Consider the following 12,368-nt stretch of genomic DNA (forward strand, 5'->3'; position numbering starts at 1 on the left):
CCTTGGTTTCAGGGGACCACCTCTCCAATTCTCCCAGCCGGCCCGGGAAGGGGGAAGGGAGTAACTCCGGCCGCTTCCCGCCCCGCCCGGTAAGGCCCGCGCGCCTCGGCGATCTCACCCGAGCTGCTTCTCTCAGCCAGCCAGCCGTTCCAGGATGGGGTACGCTGTCTTTTTTATCTCTGTTGTGGCTTTGGGCGCTTTCTGTATCGTTTCTACTCCCCTAGTAGGTGTCCTGGAGAAGAAACTAAGATCCGCGCGTCTTACTAAGCCGCCATCTTCCAGGAAGTCTCCAAAACTTTTTAACTTCAAATGTTCTGAAAGGACTTCTGTGCTACCATAAGCTGTAAACTCTTAGAATTTTGGTCATTTTATTAACATTGTCCACACCTCACACTAATTCATTTTTCAGGTAGAATTAATGTAAAGCACCTATAGAGATGCTCATCCTAATTTAGCCTCCTTAATACACTGTCCTCAGGTGGTCTGATTGTTCTTCTGATTCTGACTCTGGGGTGGAAGGAAAGAAGACTCCCACCCACTGGGGGTCTTCAGTGCTGAAAAGCTGAATTATACATGAGTAAAGTCACTAAACTGGGTGAGGACTTGATAAGAGCTGACTGACTATCCTTAGAGAGATTCCTCTTCTTTCCAGCCCTGGCTCACAGTACTTCTTCCAATTCCCACATTCTCTGCTGATAATGTAATGAAGGCTATCTTAGTTAGATAACGTTGCTGGAATGCAAAACACCTGAGATGGACTGGCTTTTATAAAGGGGATTTATTTAGTTATACATTTACAGTTCTTCAGAGGAAAGGCACCAGCTTTCATTTTGCTTTCTCTGTCATATGGGAAGGTACGCAGCTCATCAGTTGGCCTTCCCTCCGGGCTTCTGGGTTCAAACAGCTTTCCCCAGGGTGATTTGTTTCTGCATCTCAAAACATCTGGGTCTGAGCTCACTCTCTGTCTTCTGACTCGTCCTTTTAAGCCTCCAGCTGATCAAATTAAAATGCCACTCCATTGTGGAAGGCACACCCCTTAGCCTACTGCAGATATAATCAGCCATAGATGAATTTCACATGCTGATCATTTAAGTCCACAGCAACAGAATAACAGAGCACTATCATCTGGCCAAGCTGACACTTGAACTTAACTACTGCAAAGACCATGGCCAATTCTCCAAGTAATAGAGCATTTACTATGATCTGAAGCTATAGGGTGCCCTGTCAGGTCTCCAAAAACACATATGAGACCTTTACTCTCCTTTACATCTCCAGGTATCCCTTAGAGCTTATGAATGTTCCAAGAAAGAACAGAGGAATGTCCTCTTGGCATAGATAAATAATTGTGCAAACACTCGGGGCATAGCCAGACTCATGATCCTCCTTCATTACATGGTAATTTTCTCATTTATAGGGATGATTCAAAGGTGGGATATGGTAACGTAGCTGGTCTTTGCAAGTTGTCCACATTCAGTGGGCTTGAATTTGGATCTCTGGTCCAGCAAATCTCCTGGACACTGTAACAGCATTTTGTATGGTAGTACTTTTCCTGGTCCACTTCCTGGCACTTCCCTGAAGTATATGCCCTCTCAGACCACACTCTGAGATGAGGTTTACTCAGGCATTTGAAACTGCAGGGCTAGTGAGTGTCTTCTTACTTGGTCCTTCTTCCTTTCTCCCAACCTTATCTGCACTTCCATCCACTCCTTCTGGTTCCTCTCACATAAACGCCCCTTAATGCTCCTTTACTTCCACAGAGGGTCTTTTTAACCATTAGTCCAGAGTCCCAGGACCTTAGCAACATGAAAACTTATTGACCCTCTTTGAGGATAAAAATTCGTTACCAACATCAGTACTATTAGGAGAGTAAGGGGCTTTCTTTTTTCCTGTGGAGTTACTCTGCTGAGGGTAACCCAAATGGCTTCAAAATCAGCAAACTAAAAGATGACTGAGTTTTTTAAACATTTGAGTTGAAATTTAAGGATCTTGTCTCTTTTGCTACAATAACCATCTAGCTGGAGTACCTTGAAGAGGTGCCCAGCTCCTTATCTATTCCCCTTTTCAGGATCAAGCAGATATGTAAATGATACTATGCCTCCATTGTCCTGCCCAGTCATTCTTGCCTCATCACTGAGGGAATAATTTTTTAACAAAAAGGAATCTGCACTTGATGATTTGGGAGATTCTCAGTCTACCCCAATGGCAAAAGAGGCAAAAATTAAGAGATTCACTGTCAGGAAAGCTTGTTGGCTTGTTGTAAAGAAAAGGTGAGGGCATGATTGTACAACTTTTCGCTAACACCTCAGAAGGAATGAAAAATCAATGTATTTAGTTACGTAAAGGCTCTTTGAAGAGATTAAGGTTGTGACTCACAGATCCTCTCAATCAAATTAGAAGGCATCTTGGAACCTTAAGAACTTTGTCCCTCAGCAATCTTAGCACAAATCAAAAGTAGAAATGGTATTATCTAGGTAAGATCTGTGTATAAATTTTCAGTTTCTAATAGAGTGAATTCCTTTGAAATACACAGGAGATCCACAAGTTTCTTGAGAATTTTATATTAGCAGAAACATTGCTGGCTTGCACTGAAAGGAACATAGAGAATATGAAATGCAAGATGGTGGCTCCCCAAAGGTCTACAATCGGAGAATAGGCTGATAAAACTACTCAGCTGCACACATATGCTACCTTTTATGAACAAGGAATGATGACTTAGAGGGAAGAAGCACAAGCCTAGAGGGTGAGCCAAGACCCACAGAAGATTATTCCCAGGCCTTGCAACAAAACAGAGTCTGCCTTTCTGGATTTTGAAGTTGCTTAGGTCCCTTAACTCCTTTGCCCTTCTATTTTCTCCCTTTATGGAATATCTATAATTGTTATCCTATGTTTGTCGCATATTTTTATTTTAGATGTAAATTGCTTATTTCTTGAGTTTCATGAGTCCGTAAGTGGAGAGGAATTGTTTCCTGGGATGGATTATAACCAGATCCTCTCCCATACATGATTTTGATGATGCGAATTTGGACTCTGCGGTGGATAAGATTTAGATGGGATTTTTGGCTTTGATTTGATGCTGTAATGGGATGAGACTTTTTGGGACCATGGAATGGGTAAAATGTATTTTGTATATGGGACAGAACAATATTTGAATTAACTTAAAAATATATTTTTTTAGAAATAATGTTTACAACCAAAATTTCAAAAATATTCAACCCTACGTCATCATCAATAACAAATATTTATTGTCTATTTTCCTAAGAGGTGAGTTGTTCCTGTGCTTCAGAATTTCTCATTAGAGGCAGCTGTATGTGTATTATCTTTCCCTGGCCTATCAATTGCAACATCCCCTCTAATTTAGAGAACCAATCTCCCTGGATACAGCACAGTGCTAGAAAGGGAGAGACTGAGAGAGAGATACCAATTTTGATAAACAAATTCCCCAAAGAGTAAAATATAGATGGATTTCAGAAGAAGAATGTCCCCAGAAGCACTGCATGCTGGGACTGTAGTTTTTCATGAATTCTATCAATATGAAACATCAGAGAAGTAGTTGACAGAGGAGTCTCATGTCAATCCAGCTGGCTTTCATTTGTTGAGCAACTACTAGATCCTTTATTGTGGGCTCAAGTTTATGTGTTTTTGCACTATTATCTGCTCTCCAGTTACACATCAAAGAGTGGCACCACTCAACACATGTTAGGGGCGAGGGAAAGAGCAAAGTACATGTCGCATCTATTGGTGAAGAGCCTGGATAGATTCTCCTCATTTGAGGATGGGCACTAGAAAGATAATTAATACAAACTTATGGGAAAAGTGTAGGATTTGTTTCATTTTCACCTCAATAGGATTCAAGAAGACAGCTCAGTGAAATATAAAAATCACACAGAGAGATCACACTGATATGAAAGGGAAAAGAATAAATAAGGAAAGACTGCAAGGAAAATAAAAATGTCATAGCAGGATTAAAATCAGCATTTAGTGAAAACAAACAGAATGGATGCATCAGAAAATTGTATCAGTGATGTGCAAGAAAACCCAGAAAAGTTTTTTTCAGAACACTTAGAAAAAGGACAAAGAAATCCAAAGTATAGAGGACAGAAGAGATACATGCTGTATAAAGTTATATGTCTTCCTGAACAGCAGACTAGAACAAATAGAATAATTAAAAAGTATAACAGAAAAATCTTTCCTTAGAAGAGAACGAGTCTGTTAAAAACATACTAAATCTGTCATTTTCCAGATGATATTGTTTCAGGCATAATTGATAATTAAGCAGATATATAGATTAAAGATTCTCTTTTAAAAAAACTTGGACAACTAGTAGAATTAAAAACAAAGATTGATAAAGCACAAGAGATGATAAAGCTAAAAAAAAAAACACCATACATCAAAAGTTGGAAAACAAAAGAAATATCAAGAAAACATAAAATACAGGAAACCTAAAACAAAGAAGCAGAAATAAGACTAAATATATTGCCTATAAAAATATATATTATAGTTTAATTCCCCCATTAAATGACCAAATTTTAACTCAGAAAATCTCAAAATCAGGTTAGAAAATAAAATCCAACTACGGGCTACTTATAAGATATACTATCTATCTTTGGCCACAATAATGTCACATAATATTACTCCAAAACATAGTGGCTTAAAGCAGCATTTTTATTGCTCACTGATCTGTGGTCTCCTTGTTAGCAGATCAGCTGAAGTACAGACCTGGATTCAGACTGGCTTGGAGTCTAAACTCTGTTCCCTGTTATCCACCCCCATGACTCAGGGCATGCAATTTAGTCCTTCCAAGATTCAATTTTCTCATTTATCTAGTGGAAATACTAACATCTGCCTTAGAGAGTTGTTATGAAGATTAAGAGGCTAATGTATGCTAAAGCACCTAGCACAATACCTGGGATAAAGTATGTCCTTCGTATGCAGTTTTTGTTTTTGTTGATATTATTTTTGTTGTATGATTGATACTTGATTTCTTTAAGATAGTGGATGGTAGAGGGCAGCATTTGATTCTGCTATAGCTTTAGAAACCTGCTACATTTTAGCATTTTAGTGTTCAAAGATGAATAAATTTTTATCCACTGGTTGATTCATTCCCTCCACAAATATCTATTAATGCCAACCATGTGCCCAACGTGGTACTAGGAGGTAGAGATGGAAAAATGAATTAGATGTTACCCTCTTCTAGGAAGCAGGTGGAAAGGGTGATTATTCTAATGCAACATGATACCCACTTTGATAGTGATCTCAGTGCCTTGCCAGGGGACCCTGGGACGGTAGCACTCTGCCTAGTGTAGTCACAAAGGGCATCAGAGAGGAGGTGACTTTTTATAGTAATAATTGTCAATAATGTCTTCTAGGGGCCAGGCAATGTACTAAAACTTTTGCATATTTTATTGCATTTGATCTTCCTTAGTTTATTCTGCCTTCAACCTTATGACCCTCTATGAGAAGTTGCAATATTATAAATGTCCTCCTACTCCATCCAGAATGAGAGAAGGCAGAGGCATCTCCAAGTGTGTTCTGTGGGAAGTTATTCCCCACAGATGTTACTTTAAAAAGATTGGGAAGTGAGTACTGGTTTTGCCTCTTAGAGTATTGCAACATACGGAGATATTTTACAGGTTCTGGAAAAGCTTGATCTCCTTAAATCCAGACTTTCCCAAATGTTAACTACATTTTAAAAATACCAACTATAAACATCGTTAAAAACAAAGAAGCATGGGACACTGTGGAAGTCCTTATTTATGCTATCTCTTACCTCTTAAGCAAATGTCTGTATGCTTTCTGGGACAGTCTTTTTAAGAGAGGGGGGGTATGGGGGATGGCGATTTTTGTTATATATTTTAGGATATTTCTAATGAAAATGGCACAGGATTGGCATAGGTGGAAATGGTAGTAGGGGAGTTAGGGAGTGGCAGAAAGTGCAATGCCAGAAAAAGGCAAAGCTGTAGAAGACTGTAATTTAGGTAAGAGCAACCTGCTAAAAATTTAGGTTAAGCCCTCATAAGAAATTGCAGGAAGATGATGTCATAATAAGGTGTTTAGAAAAAAATATACATAATTACCATTATAGTAACATGAAATAATGAACTCAGTTTATTATTATTTTGGTTAGTTTTACTCTATTTCAAATCATGCCTAATTAAAATTTCCCTTGGTTCATTTTTTCCTGTTTTCCCAATGTTCTGCAGATAAGTCTTGCAATATTACCTGTTAGTCAATAAGCCTTCAAGAATCACTGAAAACTATTTTGAGCAGTTTATATAGTTTTTAATTGCATGATTGCTTTTCAATGATATTGTAGTCATGACCTGACTTTTCCTATCAAGCATAATGCATCTTTTTAATGTCTAATTATTGCAGTTTAATGAACATGTGTTTGATATAATGAAATTGAAGCAATTTTAACTCATGTTTTACTTCAGTATTGTGATGTAAATGGTTCTGGAAGTTGATTAAATGATACAAAGACATATTTGAAGCATGTCCCTCCCCATTCTTGGTCTCACCTCTTTGGTGCTGTGCTCTTTACGTTTCATAACTGCCATCAAATCAGAATTTTTAGGGAGTGGCAAGTGCTCCATTCAGTAATGTACACATACAACTTCAGTCGACAGCTCAGACATGTTGCCTCTCAAAGGAAGATATAAAAGGCTGGAACGTGGGTAGATGCGGATCTGACAGGGCAGTTGCAGGATGTATTGCAGGCCTATGGACCAGGTGTGGTGTGGTCTCAGAATGCCCTTTGGTATCTGGACAAGCACTGTGGAATGCTGGAAGAGGAACTCCTGGACTCTAATGAGTAATTCTCTCTGTTGGGAGGCGGAAGAGTTAGAAGCAGCCAGGGTCAGAAGTCTTCAGGGGATTTGTTTTCCTTTCCCCTCCACCATCAACCCAGTTTTACAATGTGGATCACTTATTTTCCTATACTACAGTAAAAAAAAAAGAAAAAAAATAACGAACATTTACTTTTTAATTAAATGTAGTACCACTTAGGAAGATGTATGCTAATCTGCAACCAAATCTGCCGCCCTCAGCTCTACAAGCTGCTGCCCCAGCAGAGGCTGTCGAGCTCTCGATAAGAGAGGCAAGGAGCAAGGTGCAAGTCCCTCAGCGATAACCTCCTGACTCCTACATTATAGGTCTTTCTGCTGGAATTGAGTTCTACATCTTATTCGATGGGTTATTGTCACCGATGAGTAATGAATGCACCCTGCCCGAGTCCCAGGGTGCAGGAGGCAGTCGTTCAGGCCACGGGGAGCCCAGCTGCGGGCCGCGGGGCGGGCAGATAAAGGGAAGGCAGTTAAAGGCGCAGCGACGCCGGCCACGGCGCGGGACCTGCGGCGGGGAGCAGCCCCCGGCCTGGCCCGCTGACTGGGGCAGGGAGCATGTGCATCAATCACTCTGTTCCCTGGGCTAATGGGCAGTGCAGATAAAGCAGCCTGAACCAGTAGAACAAAGGAAGAACATGATGGAGAGGGCATCTCCGCCAGTGGGTAGCTCCCGGGGCTGTACTTGAGAAGGGAAAATCATTGACGGTTACCGGAACCCCAGACTGGGGGCATAAGGCTTTACGGGACTCGTTTAGGACAGTCTGTTTTGGTTCCTTCCAGTGTCCCTTTGTGAAATGGGCCTGGATTTGTTTATTTGGATGTCTGATTTCCTTGTAGCCCCCTGAGGAGACTCCTGAGGGAATCTTTTCTAAGAAACAGCACTGCAGGCTTGATAGGTCTAAGTTTCTGATTATAATGTTTATAAATGTTTGGGTGACTCCAGAGATATAACAGGTGACACAATTAACTGTGGTTTTAAAAATCCTTGTACTCAATGCATTTATATATTGCTCTTAAATTTACCATGGAACTGATTTACTAGAGCTTTACACACACGTGCACACACACAACCTGGCCAGTCTCTGCATACAGTGAATTCTCTTCAATAGATGGCTATCTTAAGAAAGAGAGAGAGAAAGAGCCTATGAGACAACCAGCTTAACTCCAAGGACAGCAAAACTTTTAAGAACAGAACTGAGAATATGCTACTCAACTATTTCTCTATCTCTGAGCTTAAACTATTGGACAGCTTTTAGAAATAATGTTTTAGAGGAAGGTAAAACAATTGACTTTTTTTTATATGTTTACAGCAATTGTATTGTGCCAGAGTACAAGATAAGGTAATTAATTTATAATCCTTTTTTATTCAGGAAAATTTTTATGATCCTCTTCAGACATTGCAAAAAAAATAGCTGTAACACTTGTTTTAAAAAATGGTTAAGTCAGAAATTCTTGGAGGGAAAAAGAGGGAGAAGGGTGCACTTGAGAAGTAAGTAGAGTGACTAGTTCAGTCTGTGAAAAGCAGAAGGCATAATATTTCTTCCTCCTAAAACCAAGCACAGCTCCTGAGGCTGTGAGACCTGGGTAACACACAGCACACTGAACTTTCTGGCTAGTCAGTCATTCAGATGACACTTAGGGTCGGTAACCTGTTGTTTTTGATTTGTGATGATGAAATTATGTTAGAGCTATCTAGTTGTCTGGAAGAACTATGCCACATTTCATGATTTGGTTCTATTTTCAAATGAATTTGCTTCTGTGTTTGCTTGTAGTAACTTCAGTGAGTCTATGTTGATGGGAGAGACTGCAATTAGAGACATCTAGTTTTCAGAAGACCTACAATCTAGTTCTGCTTTGCCAATTACTAATTGGCCTTTGGCAGGTGGCTTCATTTTGGGGGTCTCCTCCTTCTCATCTATTAAATATGGACTTGGCAATGGCGTTTCATCGATTCTTTGCCTTATGCCCCTAAAATGCAATTAAACCACAAAACCTTAATATGTCTCTGCTTGCCTTTGAAGAAGATATTCAGAAACTTAGATGAAAAGTCTTTCAGGAATCAATATGTTATTTATTCCAAAAACAGCGATTCTACTAAATCACACGTGTAGAATGTGAGATGAAGTACTCTAGAACCTGAAATATGGGAAAATCCTAGGTTTTTGTATACTGATGTAAAGGGCGGGCCACAGTGACTAAGCAGGCAGAGTTCTCACCTGCCATGTTGGAGAGCCGGGTTCGATTTCTGGTGCCTGTCCATTCAAAAAAAAAAAAAAAAGGAATACTAATGTAGAATATTCCAACAGTTGAAAATTAGCCCATCAATTACCATAAGTTACGGTCTCACGTATTGGTGGGACTGTCCTGTGATTCTTCTCTCAGGCTGTCTGGGTGACTCTGGCTCACTTCTGATTGCAGTCAGACCCTCACCATGATTATAACATAGTGACTGCAGACCAAAGCAGACCCACATCACTGGGCCTGTGGTGAATGAGTTAGTTTGTATTTCATGCAAAGACCCAGACTTTAATGGGGTTGCGGGACCCTCCTAACTCCTGCTTAGTTATCTAGATAAATATTGTTGGTTTCCAAGGTCTTGGATATAAAACAGGTGAATCAGAGAGCTCATGGTTGCTCTCATTTCAGGAGATCAGTTGCTGTCTCATCATGTAAAGTAAATCAGGGAATCCTATTTCAAGCCAGGAAAAAAGGCAATTGAACAAGTACATCATGATTTGGAAAATCAATTCTATTAGTTAACCTTCAATCCGTAGCGGTACCCCAATAAACTTGGGTCAAATGAGTATTAATGAATGCTTTTTTGCATTTTGTTTTTTACTATGTGATTTTAATGGGCCAGGCAACCATAGTACCTTTTTAATACTAAATATTTGAATTTTACAAATGGCTGATTTAATTGAAAAAATGTACAAAGTGAATGATTTTTCAAAGAGAAAAACTTTCACCAGTAGAAGATTCTGAGCATGAGACTCTGAATGCACTCTTAAAAGTCTAATTTAAAAACATTGATTGTGGCATAGAATCTGGAAATGTTATTTAACTACAGAATACATCAAATGTCATATGTTTTCTCAGTGTTAAAATTTTCTCAGGTGTTTTCGTTTTGAATCCTGCAGAAGTATCAAGGAGCAAACTTCATCGTTCATTAAAGACTGATGGAGCAGATATTTAATCACGGCAAGCATAAGTGATTGTTTGTTCTTTACAATGTAAAGGTTATGTTGGTGAGAAAGATCTGGAATGAGAATAATTCTGACGCTCATTCTTCTAAAATGGGATTCTCTTTTTAAAGTTTGCTGTAGCCTATGCCATTGTACATTATAATGCATTCTAAATGCTGCTGAAAAGAAACTAAGTTCTTGTTAGAATTTAAAACAGAAAGGATCCATTTCTGCCTAACAGTCTTGTACTTGCTCATTCCCTGAAGTGTATCCCATCTGCTTTTGGGAGCTCTCATTGCAATATGCAGTGATTGCAGGATAAGCACACCACTTTCCTGTCAATACTTTCCTATTAGCCTCCTGGATCCATACATCATCATCTTGCTGGTCTGCAGTTTGCTTATCTTTGTCTCTGAGGCTGCCTTTGATTTATCTAACACCCAAGCTAATGAGGCATGGAGCTCAGGGTGGCTCCAAGGATAATGCACTCCTGTATAAAAATGCTTAAGGAAGGATCAAGTGATAATCCATTCTAGACTAAAAGGCCTAGCCCTTCAACAAATGTTGTATTTCTTAATCGCTAAACTAAGACTGTAATAGCTCCCCCTTAAGCTACTGCCATCAGTAAAACTATATACACTATGTGCAATTTACCAAAAGAACTGAAAATTGGATTTTAATTTGTGCATACTGAAAAAAAAAGACAAAAAATAGTTTCTAACTTAGCAACAGTTACCACCATTACTTGACAGCATTCTTATGCAAAAAAAATAAGTTAGCTTTAATATTTAATTTACAGTAATAGTTTTATATTCCCTTGCTGGGGTCTATGTTTTTCTAAAGATAAAAATAACAGGAGCTACAATGTTACTGTGGCAAGGATAAATCAAGCCAGCTATTTCAATAATGGAGGTAATTACAAAGTATACAAATCTAAATGTACTGAGTGGTTAGGGGTTGTTTAATTAACGCAAAAGTTTCAATATCATCGGCAAGTGTGCTGGTGTCACAAAAGGATTGTTAAAAATGTATTTTAAAATAGTAATGATTTCACTATTTCAGTCATATAAATTGTAGCGATGGAAAAATCACTGCAACTATATAGCACTGCATGCGGAAGTGACCATTTAATTTGGCCAATATAAATAACCAATCTGAAAACACGGGTCCAAAATATTTCTGTTAGATATAATGCCCAAATAGGATATCTATATTAATTACATACATAGATAGTTCCAAAATATGTTTCTCCCACTTACTTTTCAGCATAAAGAATTTAAGCTATACAAAAATTTTCTTAAAATATTTTGTTTTTTCTATTAATCATATGCGACGAAAAGTGTAACATAGATGATTCTTCCATTTATGAATCTTTTGCCAATATCAAGAGCAAAACTTTTCTGTTTAAAAGGAAGGAGGGAAGGAGGAATGGAAGGAAGGGAGAAAGGAAGAAAGGAAGGAAGGAAGGAAAGAAATCAGGAGGGAAAGAAGGGAGGGAGGGAAAGAAAAAAGAAGAGGGAAAGAGAGCGCGAGAGCGAGCAAGTGAGAGAGAGACAGAGACAGAGAGAGAGAGAGAAAGTGAGGGAAGGATCAAGGAAGGGGGAAAGAAAGAACAGCCAGTCTGCAATTTAAAAATCCCAGGAGAAGAAAACCTTGCTCAGTATCATGGTGCAACAAGAAAATTCTTCCCCCCGTTAGTTCACTCTATGCCCCTCAGGACCTGGCCAAGGCAATAAGTCCCTTTATTGGTCACTAACTGACATAGTTAAGAACCAGGTGGAATTTAATGATGTGGCATTATTAGGAATTGTTATTGGGATGTAAATGATCTTAGGTTGGTTTATTTAAGTCACATAAAGAACCCAGTTTAAATGAAAATTACTTATTGATTATTAGAGCAATTAACAGAATAAATTTTAGTGCTGGTATTAACAGTTTCCTAAAGTCCAAAACTGTTGCTGCTTAAATGCAGCAGAAGACTTAATTGGTCTGGGACTCAAAGATTATCTTCTTTGGGGAGATTTACCCTTAAAGGCTTTTTAAATACAAGAAATGAATTGCCAAAAAAACATTCTAAAATGCTTTTCATTTTTCGCTTTTGGTAGGGGAAAAAATGTCAACACAAAATGGAGCTGCATAAATCTAATCGCATAAGTAAAGGAGTGAAATATTCTATTTTTAATTTATAAAATAAAAACAAGCAAACAAAAAGAGATTTGTGTTCAATTAGATTAGAACCTGTATCTAATGTGGCAGAATAAACTTCCTCTTTCTTGTCCTTTCCTAATATCTATCTATCAATCAACATCAATGATCCTTTATGGGAATCACTTTCCTTAGTTGT

At 38.6% G+C, this 12,368-nt stretch overlaps 3 long non-coding RNA genes across 5 annotated transcripts in view; 2 read left to right on the top strand and 1 right to left on the bottom strand.

The window, feature by feature from the left end:
• Positions 1-12,368, top strand: part of LOC143679419 (uncharacterized) — a 106,567-nt gene that overhangs the window by 59,313 nt on the left and 34,886 nt on the right. The gene's annotated exons all lie outside the window — the stretch shown is intronic.
• The window catches only part of LOC143679416 (uncharacterized), a 57,402-nt gene that overhangs the window by 36,902 nt on the left and 8,132 nt on the right, over positions 1-12,368 (bottom strand). Inside the window, exon 3 of one of the 3 annotated variants that reach the window (XR_013173734.1) lies at positions 6,426-6,821. The exons of the other annotated variants lie outside the window; for them this stretch is intronic. This is a non-coding gene — a long non-coding RNA (uncharacterized LOC143679416). Of the gene's footprint in view, positions 1-6,425; positions 6,822-12,368 lie in introns of those variants that run through there. 3 annotated transcript variants of the gene reach the window in all.
• LOC143679415 (uncharacterized) lies at positions 7,371-8,941 on the top strand. Its single transcript, XR_013173732.1, has 3 exons — positions 7,371-7,501; positions 8,153-8,182; positions 8,615-8,941. It is a non-coding gene; the product is annotated as an uncharacterized LOC143679415 (long non-coding RNA).

This window comes from Tamandua tetradactyla, chromosome 4 (genome assembly GCF_023851605.1).
Source record: "Tamandua tetradactyla isolate mTamTet1 chromosome 4, mTamTet1.pri, whole genome shotgun sequence".
Lineage (NCBI taxonomy): Eukaryota > Metazoa > Chordata > Mammalia > Pilosa > Myrmecophagidae > Tamandua > Tamandua tetradactyla.